The sequence below is a fragment of the Lepus europaeus genome, chromosome 12 (assembly GCF_033115175.1).
Source record: "Lepus europaeus isolate LE1 chromosome 12, mLepTim1.pri, whole genome shotgun sequence".
Classification (NCBI taxonomy): Eukaryota; Metazoa; Chordata; class Mammalia; order Lagomorpha; family Leporidae; genus Lepus; species Lepus europaeus.
This window is the reverse complement of record NC_084838.1, coordinates 97,672,437-97,687,813: the sequence shown is the minus strand read 5'-3', so window position 1 is coordinate 97,687,813 and position 15,377 is coordinate 97,672,437. Positions and strand designations below refer to the sequence as shown.

Sequence of the window (15,377 nt, the reverse complement as noted above, 5' to 3'; positions counted from 1 at the left end):
AGTGTTTGAAAAAGTCCATTTTAACTGACCAGAGATGCTTTTGAATCACTCTGAAGCCACCCAGCATTTCTGGAGGCGTGGAAATTCCCGGGGGCGGGGGGAGACCAGTCGGCTGTGGCGCTGCCTGCCTTCCGGGTGCTTCCGTGCCACTGTGGGTCTTGAAGCAGGCAGCAGGCAGTGTGGCCATCTCCATTGCAATTGGGTCAGGCCTCACACCTGGGGCTCAGGACTGCTGATGGACTTGACCTCATTTCTGAAATATACAATCAGCGGGGAGCATGGCTGGGGCCCAGCTGCGAGGGTAGAATCGAGGTGCCCCTACCCCAAGTCCTTCCAGGACAGCGACCTTCCATTGTGTCCAGAGCTCCTGGTGGCACTGACCAACGGGGCCACACCAACATCATGGGTCACTACAGATGAGCCCAGCAAAGGCAGGACGGCTTAACTGTGGCCACAGGCAGGTGCCTGCCTGCATCTGGGAAGTGACTTTATCTCCCACCAGGAGTCAGGGATGAGGTTCTGCTGCCTGGGCCAGGCCCTGGAGACTCGCACCCCTCACCTCTGAACCCCACTCCTTGTGGGCTCCCTGCCTGGCCACCTGTGGGCATCAGAGGTCCAGGTACCCATGACCAGAAACACCCTGTGTGGATACCAGCTCCGGAACCAGCACACACCCCCACCCCCATCTGGCAGCCACCCCCAGGGGGCCTCCTGGATCCCCTACCCACAGGGTCATCGCCACAAGATGAGGCCCCATCTGGTATCCATGGAAACGGAAGGAAAGTCAAGGCTGGGTTTAAGGACCATGACTAAGATTTACTTCGGGAGAAAAAGCAAAACGAAAACAGAGGCGCAGCCAGTTGTGAAGGGAGGGAGAGGGCAGGGAAGGGGCCTGTTCAAGTGGTCCTGGTTTTTGTTTATAGCTGTGCCAGACGATCTTAAAGTGATCAGGCTGAGGGGGGAGAGAGAGCCCCCGCGAGCTGGGGGCCGCGAGGCGACTGATGGAGCAGGTCCTCTTCTCTGGGGCCAGGGTGGTGGTCACGGGACCTCTGCTTTGCTCAAACTCCACGTTTGTGTTTGGAGTTTCTTGCCAAAGCAAATCAGTTCTGCTTGTGGCAACTTTCAAGAATCACGGCTCACTCACACAGTCTCGGAGTTTGACTTCTTTCCAAGAACGTGGAGCAACATTTGTACAGGTTTCACATGCCTGGTGATCAAATCCTCTAATTACTCAAATCTGTGTCACAGAGCTGCCAATTAGTGACTTGTGGGATGACAGATTTCCGCTCTTTGATATGCATGGCTAAATTCCTTTCTTTCTTTCTAGTAGGGCAAAAAACATTCCTCTTACAACACACAATCCTGGATGAGCTCTCTCAGTATGGCTGTCACGGGAACAAAATGCTGCACACCTCCACCGGCCACTTCTCTGGACGCCACCAACTCCCACACGGTGTGGCTAGCCTTGCTCCCACACAGCCTGCCCACCACCGGGCCCCCGGGTGCAGGGGAGACCTGGAGGTCCAACAGCAGTGTCTACAGGACTGGACCATTCCGAACAGAGCCTTCTGGAGTGGGGAGAGAGAGTATTTGTTGCAGGGGATGCCCCTGTGGCCACAGGAACAGCCCCGAGCTGCACAGTAAGCCTTGTGCTGCATCCACAAGAAAACAAGAACAGGGTGGACTTAGCAGGGCTTAGCCACTGCCCCAGTGGGCTCCGAAACACAAACACCAGCAGAGCAGAAAAGGGGCAGCCAGGAGCACCTCGCCCCCAAGAGCATCACCTCTACCAAAGGATGCAACCAAGCCACCTGGCTCACTCCAGGAACTCGTCTCCCAGTCCCCTGGCCAGATGCCACCCGAGGGTGGTGCTCACGGGTTGTCAGACCCTATGCCTCCTGCACTCCAACTACGCTCCTCTGGGGGTCACACCTTCATCTCTGTTCCTGAATGTGCACTCTCCCCCACCCACTCCAATTTTCCACTCCATGATGAACACATACTCCTGACAGCACCCACAGTCCATCCAGCCAGCCCCCGAGGGGGTCATCCCACGGTCTCCCACCCACCCTGACCAGGATCTAGCTGCAGGGAAATGCTTATAGCTGGATGACTTGCCTGTGGCCCAAGGCTGCAGCCAGGAGGCTGGCTGGGAAGGGCACGTGCCACAGATTGGAGGGAGCGTGGAATGTCAGCCCACGGCGGGATTCCTACAACACCAGAACACAGCGATTCCAGCGCAGACGCCTCAAGCCCAGCTGTCTGCCCCCACCTGCTCACTGAGCTACGACTGCCACCCCCAGGCTCCCTGCAGAGCGGAGCTGTCACTGCACAGAGGACTTCTTCCCCCGCAGGGCAGCAGGCAAGGAGGAAGACTGGAGTGTCTGTGCGTGTCCGTGTCTGAGTGTGGAGCGTTTGCATCTGTGCCTGCCTGTGTGCGCACATCCATGTGTGAGAGAAGGCGCTGGGCAAGACGGTCAGCAGCAGAGAGGAGCCCCTCCCAGTAGGGCAGGAGCAGCAGCCCAAACACCAGAGCGATCATTGGGACCTTTTTCTTTCTACTTAAAAATTAACCTAAATTTTGCATTTTCCAATATATTCATGTTCGGTTTGCATTTTTAAATCCACCTCCTATTGCAGAATTTTGAGTTAAAGCAACAAAGCCAGTGTCTGGGAAGATGGGCATTTTTCCTGAGGCTGCACACCTCATCCTCTCATGTGAGTGACACACACACATACACGTGTGCACACACCTCACAGGCACACTCACATACACACACCCTTATACAGATGCACAACACACATATACCTCACACACACACACTGACACATAGGCACACACCTCTCACACACACAGACTAACACACACAAATACACAGTCACACCTCTCTTAGATACACCCACGGTATGACACATACACCTCACACACATACAGACATGAACTCACACACATACACACACACTTCACACATACACTCACCTCTCACACAGACACATACAGATACATACATGAACTCACATATACAGGCACACCTCACTCTTGTACACAGAATAAGACACACACACCTCACACATGCACTAACACACAGGCACACACTTCTCACACACACATACCTATACACTTCACAGACATACAATCACATATGCACAGACACAACTTCACACACACACACTCACACTCACAGACACACACGATGCAGATTCACACCCACTTGACTCTACTTGCACACCCAAGACACACCTCACGCACATGCACTAACACATAAGCATACACCTCACACACATGCATAACCATCTGTCACACACCAGGGGCAGACAGCAACCACAGGAGGCACAGCACAGGAAGGCACCAGCAGCAGACGGCACAAGTGCTCTGGTCTCTGGCTCTCTGCAGATGTCCAGTCTGAGGGCAAACCAGGACAGAAGCACCAGCCCAAGGCCACTGGGGATGGTGAGACAAACCCAGAACATGCTGGTTCTCCAACAAAACAGGCCTGTGCCCTCCAAACAGTCACAGCTGAGCGTCCAAGTGGTTACAGCGCCTACATGCACGGGTGGATCCCAGGCCAGATCCCGGCCCCGGGAGAAGGAAGTGATAAGACAGGGTCTGGGGTCTGAAGGAGGGTGAGCACCAGGTCACTCTCAGACGACACCTGTGTAAGAACGGTGCTGCCTTGATGTGGTAGGAGGCCATATCCCAACTGAAGAGGGCTCCCAGATCTGCAGTGGGGGAATATCAGGATGTCGTAACATGTTCAAACTTCTTAGCAAAAAAAAAAAAAAAAAAAAAAAAAAGTAAAATATGTGTATAGGGAGAAAAGAGAAAAGGGAGGGCAAGAGGCATGGCGTAACAGTTAACGACTGTTGCATCTGAGCAGAGAGTTTACGGTTATCTGCTGCTGGCTCACAGATGCTAGCTAGCATCCATCATATGAAATAGTGCAGTATTTGCTAGAACCTACACCTATCCTCCTGAGTACTTCAATCACACAATGTGAATGCTATGTCAATCACTGCTGCTGTGTTTAGTATTTAGGGGAAAAGGACAAACACAGAAAGTCTATATACATTCAGTACAGATGCAATTTTGTTTCAAGTGTTTCAGTCCACGGTTGGTTGAATGCGCAGATGCAGAATCCACGGAGACAACTGGACTTGAGAACTTTTACAGCGGAAAGGAAGACGAGGGGATGTACAGGAGCACCCACTCCCGGCGTGACTGTTCACGAAGAGTTAGGACAGTCGGGGAGACACCACAGAGCTCTGATGCACGAGGCTTTCGGTCTACGTGTCTCAAAAACGCACGGCCCACACTGCAGTCCTCGCCGCTCCGTGCTGTTCTTCCCCAGAGCTCCACCTTCACAAGCTGCGCTCTCTGAAAACCAGCCATCCCAGCGCATTGTTGCTGCTGTAACACAGAGCCCAAGGCTGGGTTATTTACGATGGACAGACACGTATGTAACTTACGGGTCTGAAGGCTGGAAAACCTAAGGGCATGCAGCCAGCCTTCGAACTGCGCTATCCCATAGCAGAAGGCAGAAGGGCAGGAGAGGGCAAGAATAAGACAGCAGGAGACTGAACTTGAAGCCCACATCCTTTTTTAACGGGCATGAACCTGTTCAAGAGAACGGTGCTGTACTGACCCAAACAGCTCCCACTAGGCCCTCTCCCAGCAATGTGGCATTGGGGGTGAAGTCGCCAACCAGGAATCTCAGCGCACACATTCAAACCACAGCGTGAGTCTTTCTCAAGGAGCTGGTAACTCAAAGCCGTGCAACATCAAAGACAAGCATCCCATCCACTGAAGGAAGACTCTAGTGCACACACTCCCAAGTCGCCGGCCTGGCCGCACCGCCGGAGAGAGACTGTTACTGGCCTCTCACAGGCGATGAGCTGAACCTCAGGCCGATGAACAAACTCTGGGAGGTTCCAGAGTGCGCAGGAGGTGGGCGTTCAATCCGTGCCTCAGAGGGGTCTTTGGGTTCCCCTCACTCACACCTAGGGTTCCGCGCTAGCTCCGGGGGCCTCTCCACTCGGGGAGTGGGCTCTGGCCGTGCAGCCCCCAGGGACTCGCACACCGGTTCCTTAGCAACACGCAGACAGAAGGCGCATGCGCCCTGGGCAGGCCATCCTGTCTGCGGGACAGGGTGCCTTGAAGATGTCTATTTGGTAACAGCAAACACATTAACAGGAAGAGAAAGGGAAGGGAGCGAGGGTTCACTCACCCACCAGAAACAAAGGAGGATGAAAGGCAACCAAATCCCCCTGTTCTGACTTACAAAGGTTCCCGGCGGGCACCCCCTCGAGGCAGCTGTCCTGGGGCCCCCGGTTTCCTTGATGAGAAACAGGGCATGGGGGTGGGGGGTGGAGACACACACACACACACACACAGCTCTTACCAGGCGGGACACGGATTCCGGCCGGCTCTGGAGCAACACATGTGTTTGCAATTAGGCAGGCCCGCCCTGCAGCAGGGGAGGGTCCAGCAAGGCCTCGTGCCTGGCCTATTTCCTTCCCTGCCAAAACAAGGCCGCCCTTCACCCAGTGACCAACGCTGACCACAGGGCATTCCAGCCCTGCAGGGAGGGGACAGCACAGGGGGACCTGCAGGCCCATTCCCCAAATGAGGCAGGCAGGCCACAGGGCCCTCGGCGTTTCTTTGTGGCCTCAAGGAAGCCAGTGACAAATAACATGTGTCTGTTAGACACAAGGGCCAACAAGGAAAACACACACATCTGTTTCCACCACTGGCAAGCAGGCTGCAACACACAGAAGCCCTTAAACGAGGTCCCCCTCCCCCCCCAGGATGCAATGGGGACTGGGGGTGGGGAGGGTGCCGGCCGAGCAAGGCAGTGAAACTGGAGCATGCACCCTGCCCCCACTCCGGCCCAGCCCCTCTCCTGCCACCTGGGCACCTCGGGGCTGGTGGTCAAGCTTGCTGGGCGACAGGTAGGTCTCACCTCCTAATCCCGCTGTGGCTGAAAGGGATCATGGAGAGCCACGTGTTTGTGCAACCATGCTGAGATCTTGTGGTTGGACAGTCTGGACAGCCCAGATGATTTGCAGAGACTCTTAACGGGAACGTCCGGCCTGAGACTTGGGGCAGGGAGGAGACGGTCAGCTGGGGAGAAGCATCCCCACTCCAAGGCCTCGGGGTGTGCTGAGGGAGCAGGGTACCCACCGAGGCACTGGGGAACCGGGGCACTGAGCCAGGGCTCTATTTTTAAAAATCACGAGGATTTTGAATCAGCTCTGGGCTGGTTTCGCCACGAGAAGGGATGACTCTTAATTCTAGAAGGCAGTAAAGGATGGCTCACGGTGCTGGGGAGCGGGGCGGGGTGGGGGAGGCAGCCGGCACAGAAGCGTCAATTTAGCCAAGCCACAGAGAGACTCCTCTGTCTCTGCGGCCACAAATGCTGACTAAGGCAAACCCGGGACTGTGGAGCAAGGAAAAGAAAGAGGGTTCCTCCTGTTACAGCAGATAAACCCACAGAAGCTTTATGGCTGATTGAGATCAGCCTTGATCCAGCAGGAGTCCACAGTCCCTTCCCTGGTGGAGTCCACGGTCCCTTCCCTGGTGGCCTTAGGAACTGGATCAGCACACAGGAAGACACACAGGGCGGCCCTGTCTCCCAGACTGCTGGTGAAACAGCTGCTTTTCCAGTAGGGACCATGGATGTCTCATTGTTGTAGGTGTCATGTGGCTCACTGGGCTGAAATCCAAAGAGCATGACATCCTGGGCCTCGGTTTTCGCATCTGTAAAATGGGGGGATTACACCTTCCATCTCATAACACAGAGCAGGCCCCAGGGGGCATTCCACCTGTATTCAAATCATCTTACGTCCCACACACACTCCAGGGCCCATTTCTTACTGCATGGTACTTTTTAGGCTTGATATTTGAACATCCTATGTTATAACCCAAGTGCTCCCGAAATAGAAAAACCAGAACAGGCTGTGGTTAAATTTCATGATTCTGCCGTTGTACCAGCCTAACTTGCTAGGCAGGAATCAGCGGTTAATTCTTGGGTTAAATAAATGAACTTCTGTGAATGTGAATCTGCAATAACTATGTGCTTGTGTTGACGGCACCTGGGAGAAGGGGAGACTGGGAGGGTTTCTTTTTTAAATTTTGTTCCAATTATCAAAAGCAAGTCAGCTTTGGTACAAAATTTAGAAAGTATAAGAAAAAAAAACTGGAAAGCATAATGAAGGAACAGATGTCACCTGTTGTGCTTTTCCCCAGACAAAAACCACTATTAAAATCTGCATGCAGGGACCAGCGCTGTGGCCTAGCGGGCTAAGCTGCCGCCTACAGTGCCAGCATCTCATATGGGCACTGGTTCTAGTCCCAGCTGCTCCATTTCTGATCCAGCTCTCTGCTATAGCCTGGGAAAGCAGTAGAAGATGGCCCAAGTTCTTGGGCCCCTGTACCCATGTGGGAGACCCGGAAGAAGCTCCTGGCTCCTGGCTTCGGATTGGCACAGCTCTGGCCATCACGGCTAATTGGGGAGTGAACCATCAGATTGAAGACCTCTCTCTCTCTCTCTGTGTGTAACTCTGACTTTCAAAGAAATAAATCTTTAAAAAAAATCTGAATGCATTTCTTTCTGTCTCCCCGAACTATAAGACAGCACTTCAAAAAGTTTGAAGAAAATGTAATTAAAAGTTTATTTTGGTGCAAAAACATCTTTAAATTTATATGTAGTTTTTTATAATATGCATCTTTTAAAGATATAATTATTAATACATGTTATTTGAAAGGCAGAGTGACAGAGAGAGACATACACATCTGCTATCCACTGGTTCACTCCCCACAGGGCAGCAACAACCAGGTCTGGACCAGACAGAAGCCAGGCATCTGAAACTCCATCTGGGTCTCCCTCGTGGGTGCAGGGACCCAAGTACTTGGGCCATCTTCCACTGCTTTCCAGGTGCTTTAGCAGGGAGCTGGTTAAAACTAGAGGAGCTGGGCCGGCGCCATGGCTCACTTGGTTACTCCTTCGCCTGTGGCGCCAGCATCCCGTATGGGCACCGGGTTCTAGTCCCGGTTTCTCTTCTTCCGGTCCAGCTCTCTGCTGTGGCCAGGGAGAGCAGTGGAGGATGGCCCAAGTGCTTGGGCCCCTGCACCCGCATGGGAGCACCTAGCTCCTGGCATCATCAGATTGGAGCAGCGCCGGTCATAGCGGCCATTTGGGGAGTGAACCAGCAGACAGAAGACCTATCTCTTTGTCTCTCCCTCTCTAACTCTACCTTTCAAATAAACAAATAAAGTCTTTCTTAAAAAGAAAGTGATTTTTTAAATGTCTACAAAATCCATCTTTATGTCACTTAACACATTCACTTAAGTAGTCTTCTGCTACTGAACACTCGAATCATTGCTAATTGCACCCAATAAAGCCGCCACAAGCATCCCTGTCTGTATCTTTGTTTCCCTCACTACTTCCTCTGCACCATTCCTGAAACAGACGTGAAGGGACAACACATGCAGAGGTGGGTTTTGCATTCCCTGTCCAAGATATTCTACAGAGTGCGTGGATTTACACATCTACCTAAGAATATAACTGAGAGCCAGTTGCGGCACAGAAGGTTAAGCTGTCTCCTGTCACACCAGCAACCCATATCGAAGCTCCAGTTTGAGTCCTGGCTGCTCCACTTCTGATCCTGCTAATGCAACTGGGAAGGTATCGGAGGATGCCCCAAGTGCTTGGGACCCCTGCCACTCAAGTGGGAGACCAGATGGAGTTCTGTATCCTGGCCTCAGCCCGGACCAGTCATTGTGGCCATTTAGGGTGTGTACCGGTGGGGGAGAGATCTCTCCTGTCCTCTCCCTTTCCCCTCCCCTCCTCCCCTCCTCCTCCTCTCTCTCTCTCTCTCTCGCTCTCGCTCTCGCTCTCTCTCTCTTCTACCTTTCTATCACTTGGCCTTTCAAATAAATAAAATCAATCTTTCAAAAGCTCTTAGTCAACAAACAGTCCATCGTTAGGCTTCATTTCTATTTCTGGAATCTGAATGACTCTGAGCCATTTTTAACTTCCTACATCAGCAATTAATATCTTTCTTCTGGGAAATTTCCTTGTCTTGTTTGCCTCTTCTATTAATATTCTTCATTTTGGGCAGTTCCATGTTGTCTTAACTTCTGAAGAATTTTACCGCATGTTAACAACAGCACCATCGCCTTTCACCACTTGTCTTCCTTCTTCCTGATGGACCCCGCCATTGCTCTGTCCAGCACCCCCTCAGGTCCTGCGGGTATTGGATGGAGGTTGCTTTCTATGTGTGCTGCCTTGGGAAGAAATGACTTTTTAAAAATACTTGACTTTTTAAAAATACTTAGTCTTTCTCATGCAATAAAGAATACATTATTGCACTGCTTTAAAACTATAGCAATTCTAAGACACTTTCCTATTGCTTGGTATAAAGCTTTCAGGTTGCTCCAACAGCACCTATGTATTTTCTGATGATATGGTGTGTGTAATCTGTTTTTGCTCTTTGCAAGGGAGTTTTCCCTTATATGTCTCTCTTTTTTTAAAAGATTTTATTTATTTATTTACTTGAAAGGTAGAGTTGCAGAGAGTGAGAGAGACAGAGAGAAAGGTCTTCCTTCCATTGGTTCACTCCCCAATTGGCTGCAACGGCCGGAGCTTTGCTGATCCAAAGCCAGGAGCCAGGAGCTTCTTTCTGGTTTCCCCTGTGGGTGTACAGGTCTAAGGACTTGGGCCATTTTCTACTGCTTTCCCAGACCACAGCAGAGAGCTGGATTGGAAGAGGAGCAGCTGGGACTAGAACCGGCACCCATATGGAATGCCGGCGCCACAGGTGGAGGATTAACCTACTGCACAACGGCGCCGGCCCTTCCTTTATATGTCTCTTGATTACTGGTGATCTATAGGAAAGCTTTTCTGATATATTTTATCTAAATTTGTTAATGAATCCACAAATTAACTCTTTAAAGTTTTCAGTCTACTGACTTTGGATTTAAGGCACACAGTTGCACAAAAGCGCCAACTGTGTCTCATATACTCCATTGGGTCTTGCCCCTGTTTCTGCTGCACATCTTAATACCTTGGCAAGGCTTCCAGAAGAATTCCAGAGAGGCTTCCTTAATTGGTCTTGAGATTAACTGGAATATTTAGTTTACACCGCTGATGTTTGAGTTTGGCATGGATATTCATGACATTATACAAAGCTACCATCTAGTAATAGTTTCCTAGAATTTTTTTAATCAGAAATGGGTAATTAATTTTCTTAAAAGCCTTCTGGCCACCTCATCATCTCCCTACATTACATGTCTAAATGATTCCAGACGAGATAAACACAAGCTGGGAATTAGGGAGAATCCTGTTCCATTTTCAAATGACTTCAAGGTGTGGGTGAGACACACTGACCAGGCATCGTGACACTGTCCCTCCTCTGAACTCAGACTGCCCAGGCAGCCCCTTCCAGGGAGTGCAGCCAGCACGAGACAAATGAACACTCCGCCCAGGTCTTTTTTTTTTTTTTTTTTTTTTTTTTTGGTAAACCAGGTAAACCTACTGATTCACATATTCCCAGGGTAGCAAGCAGTGGCCTTGGGAGAAACCAATGAGATACACTCTATGTTAGTGTTACTATCAGAAACGGTGCCCCAGTGCAGTATGTGTGTCCAGAGTTACTGGGATTTTTTGCAGGAGTGGGTGAACTAAGAAAACTGTCTCAGTTGAGAATCTCTGGGAGATTCAGGAGAACTTTGGATGATTTTAACAACGCCCATGGATGCCTCAGGTGGTTTCTGAAAAATGGCTTTATTTTTTTTGTACTTTTTATTATTTATCTTTATATTTTATTTACTTGAAAGGTGGAATGACAGAGAAGAGAGAGATAGATCTTCCACCTGCTGGTTCACTCTCGAAATACTTGCAACAGCCAGGGTTGAGCCAGGTTGAAGCCAGGAGCCTGGAATTCACTCCAAGTCTCCCACATGAGTGGCAGGGACCCAAGTACTCAGGCCATCATCTGTTGTAACAGGAGCAGGAAGCTGGACCAGAAGCTAAGCAGGGACTCAGACACAGTTATTCTGATACGGGATGTGGACATCCCAAGCAGTATCTTCACCACTGTGGCACAACATCCACCCTACTTTATACTCTTTAAAAAGATTAGGTTTCAGCTTCTTTGGTGTTCAGTTTCTACTGCCCAGGTCTTAGGAAAGCACAGGTGCACCTCTGTGTGATTAAACACAGACGTGGCATACAAGGCAGCCTGTGAATGTGTCCACATTACCCGAATCCAAGGCAGAGAAAGTGTTAAATAATTAGAGCAGGAAGTGATGAAGTGAAATCTGACTGGTGACACCTTCTTACCAATGAGAGCAGGGTTCATAGATGGCCCGTTAACAGAATCAAATCACATCAAGTTGGGAGCCATAAAAAAAGGATACATGCCTACAATAAATAAATATTTTAATCTGAAACACACAAATCAACCATTGTTAACCAATCTACTGATGTTGAGTCCAGGCTCTTTTTTATTGGTAAAAATCTGGTTGCTAGTCATGTTAATTACTTCATAGGTCACCAATATGATATCATTGGGACCTGGCATGGCTTTCCTAACATTAAGTGTTTAAATACACCTCTGAATTTGAAAACAAAACTCTGATTTTTAAAACAGATTCACTTATTTATTTGAAAGGCTGAGAGACAGAGAGAGGGGTGGAGATAGAGAGAGAGACAGAGAGAGAGAGAGAGAGAGAGAGAGAGAGAGAGAGATCCTCCATGTGCTAGTTCACTCCCCAGATGGCCATAATGGGCGGGATTGGTGCGGGCTAAAGCCAGGAGCCTACAACTACATCCATCCAGGTCTCCCATGTGGGTGGCAGGGACCTAAGTTCTCAGGCCATCCTCCCCTGCTTTCCCAGGCACATTAGCAAGAAGCTGGATCAGAAGCAGAGCAGCTGGTACTTGAACTGGCACTCCCATAAGGGATGCCTGAATTGCAAACTCTGTCTTCTTAACCCACTGAGCCACAGCACCAGCTCCCAAAACCCTGACTAATTTTCAACACAAATGATTGTAACAAGTTTTCCCCATTCTGTGTTTTCTTTTTTTATAATCTGTTTGCATTTATGTATTTGTGTATGTGTTTTTTTAATAGGCTGAGAGACAGGGACAGAGAGATCTCTTACCTACCTGCTGGTTCACTGCCCAAACACAACAGCCAGGGCTGGGAAGGCCAAAGCCAAGAGCCTGGAACTCAATCTAGGCCTTGTGGCAGAGACCTGAATACTTGAGCCATCATCTGTTGCCTTCCAGGGTGCACATTAGCAGGAAACTGGAATGCTGAGTGGAGCTGGGTCTCAAAATATATGAACCCTTTTTGACTCCCCTCCTCCAAATAGTCGGATGTATGTGTAGAGAAAAGTGGAACAAACTAACCGGCAACTAAATTTGGCCTTAAACCGTGGGAAGGAAGGAATGGCCAGCATATGTTTTCTGTGCTCTGATTTTTTTTTTGACAAAATTTTCATTATTTCTTTATATTTTAAAGATTTACTTATCTGTTTGAGCTGCAGAGTTAGAGAGAGAAAAGGAGAGACAGGTCTTCCATCTGCTGATTCACTCCTCAAATGATCCCAATGGCTAGGGTTGGGCCAACCGGAAGCCAGGAGCCTGAAATTCCATCCGGGTCCCCCCATGTGGGTGGCAGCAGCCCAAGTACATGGGTCAGCTTTGCTGCCTTCCCAGGCGTATTAGCAGGGAGCAGGAACTGAAGTGGAGCAACGAGGACACGAACCAGCACTCACGTGGAATGCTGGGGGTTGCAGGCTCAACCTGCTGCATCACAGTGCTGGGCCCCATGATTACTTTTGCAACATAAATTCGTTGCCATTTTTAAGAAGAAGAATATGGGCAGAAAGTCATCTTTTGGGGAGAGATAAATCAAATGACTTTTTTGGAAGAGACCAGCAGAGTTTGGTAACAATAAAGCACAGATCTTGTGCTGCTTTTTCTTAGAGGCAGCCGTGTGTTTCGCATCCGATCTTTTTTAACAAGGGAGAGGAATGACCACACACGTCAGCTTGCACAGCCAGAAGAGACTGTACCATCTCCCATCCCTGAAGAGGATGCTCCGTGTAGGCCAAAGGAAACCACTAATGTCCCTGATCTCTGGAGAGGGGAAAGCCAAGCCAGAAAGTCCCAGACCAAAGGCGCCTCACGCCAGGCTGGGCTGCAGATGTTCTATTCTGTTTGGACTTGCTGGCTGACCACTGGTGACCTTGTAGAACTCGGAGGAGACAATGGAGAGCATCCACAGAATGTCTCGCAGAGCCCAGGACAGCTGCAATCCATCAACACAGCCACATTTCACTACCACTCCAGGTGTGAGGGAGAAGCTACCTTTGGATTGACAAGAAAACATTGACCTTGTTGCTTAACCATCCGCGGGATGTGAAATGGAAAGGTTTGATGAGTCTTTGTCAGCTCTGAGGATAAGAGCCTGGGACAGCTGTTGTGCTCCTTCTTGTGATGGTCAGGGTCCGTGTGGCTGCCCGCAGCCCAGCTGTCAATCAAACACAAGCCTAGGTGCCACTCTCCAGGCATGCCGTGATGGGAGTAAAATCCACCACTGGCCCTCAGACTGGAGCCTGCCCGCACCCATACCCAGAGTCCCGGGTTGTCAGGGCCAGCATTGGAGCACAGTGGGTAAAGCTGCCTCCTGCAATACCCACATCCCCTGTGGGTGCTGGTTGGTGCCCTGGCTGCTCCACTTCTGATCCAGCTCCCTGCTAATGGCCTGGGAAAAGCAGCAGAAGATGGCCCTGGCGTTTCAGCCCCTGCCATCCATGGGCAAAACCCGGAAAAAGCTCCTGGCTCCTGGCTTCAGCCTGGCCCAGCACTGGTCCTTATAGCTGTCTAGGGAGCAATTCAGCAGATGGAAGATCTCAGACTTTCAAATAAATAAATTAAAAAAAAAAAATCTTAAAAAAATTAAAGAAAAAAAAAAGCATTCCAGGCTCCCCTTTGTACTGCCTGCCCAGTGGATTTGATTCAAACCTTCCTGGTTTGAACATAGTTTGTCCCCACCAAATCTCCTGGTGAGGCGTGGTCCCCAGTGCAGCAGCTGGGAGGTGAGCAGCAGAGCCCGCATGGATGGACAGACACCTTTCTCGAATGTGTGCTTGTTTTCAGGAGACAGGATTTGTTCTCATAGACAAGGCTTTTGCAGAGTGAAACAGCCCTGGGATTCTGTCTCTTCCACACAGGCCCACTGGCCCTGACGAGAAGGAGCCATGAGGTCCTCTTCCGATGCAGCTGCCCAATCCTGCACTTCTTTGACCTCCAGAACTGCGAGAAAATGAATCTGTTTTCTTTATAAATCATCCACTCTCAGGTAATCTGTTACAGCAACAGAAAACAGTCTGACACTTGCCCAGGCTCTATAATCACATAAGTCAATTCTTTGCAACACATCTCCTCCTATGCATCTCCTACTGGGTTTTGTTTCTCTGGCTGAACCTTGACAGATGCACTCCCCCAATTCCTTGAACATAATAGAAACAGAAATACAACGTCATCTTGCGGGGAATCAGGAGCCACCTGAAGAGGAGAAAGAACTCCAGGGAGGAAGGAGAAAGACACCAAGTGAAGACATGGCAGCACCAGCCCTAGACAGAACTCAGTACCTCTCTCTCAAGGAGGAGCCACCCAAAAACTCAAGTTTTACATACAAGAGCAGGCGCCCAGGCACCACAGGGACTCTCTGCGATGAGCAATGGGCTGAGGGCAAAGCACCATGCACTTTTCTCTGTAGAGTGGGTGACAAGTATGTCTCGGGGTCACGGAGGGTGGTCACCACGGAACATGTGGGAGGGAGAGAGCTCTTCAGCACTCCGCCCTGCCTGGGTCTGCGAGCCGTTCCTCTCCCAGCCTCACTCCCATGAGGCATCCGTATCCCCCATCGCAGCTCTGAGTTTCCCTCCCACCAACATGGTCCCCACACAGCAAACAGCGGTCACCTCCTGCCCAGGTGCTCAGGCCAAATCCATTGCCCAGGTGCTCAGGCCAAATCCCTTGCCGACACTCTGGATTGAATCCCAGCTGATGCAGTGGCGCCTCTACCTGCCTCCACAGGCTCACAGGCACCAGGCGCACCGCGGCAATGACTCCATCACCAGGAGAGGCCCAAGTCCCACAGCAGCCCACAGGCCTGAGTGAGGCATGGCCTGCTCTGCCGGCACCTGTGGGGTCGCCGAGGCCCCAACAGGTAGAAGGGGGTCAGCCTGGGTGTCTGCTGTGAGGGTCCCTGGAACACGCTTAGAAGGATGTCTGCATTTAAACACTGCTTTCCCCAGCCCAACTTTTTGGAAAGCCCAAGGCATACACAAGCAATTAGAG

The 15,377-nt window shown here is 50.5% G+C and overlaps 1 protein-coding gene across 4 annotated transcripts in view; it reads right to left on the bottom strand.

Annotated features, from left to right (window-relative positions):
* The window catches only part of ROR2 (receptor tyrosine kinase like orphan receptor 2), a 217,016-nt gene that overhangs the window by 84,846 nt on the left and 116,793 nt on the right, over positions 1–15,377 (bottom strand). The gene's annotated exons all lie outside the window — the stretch shown is intronic.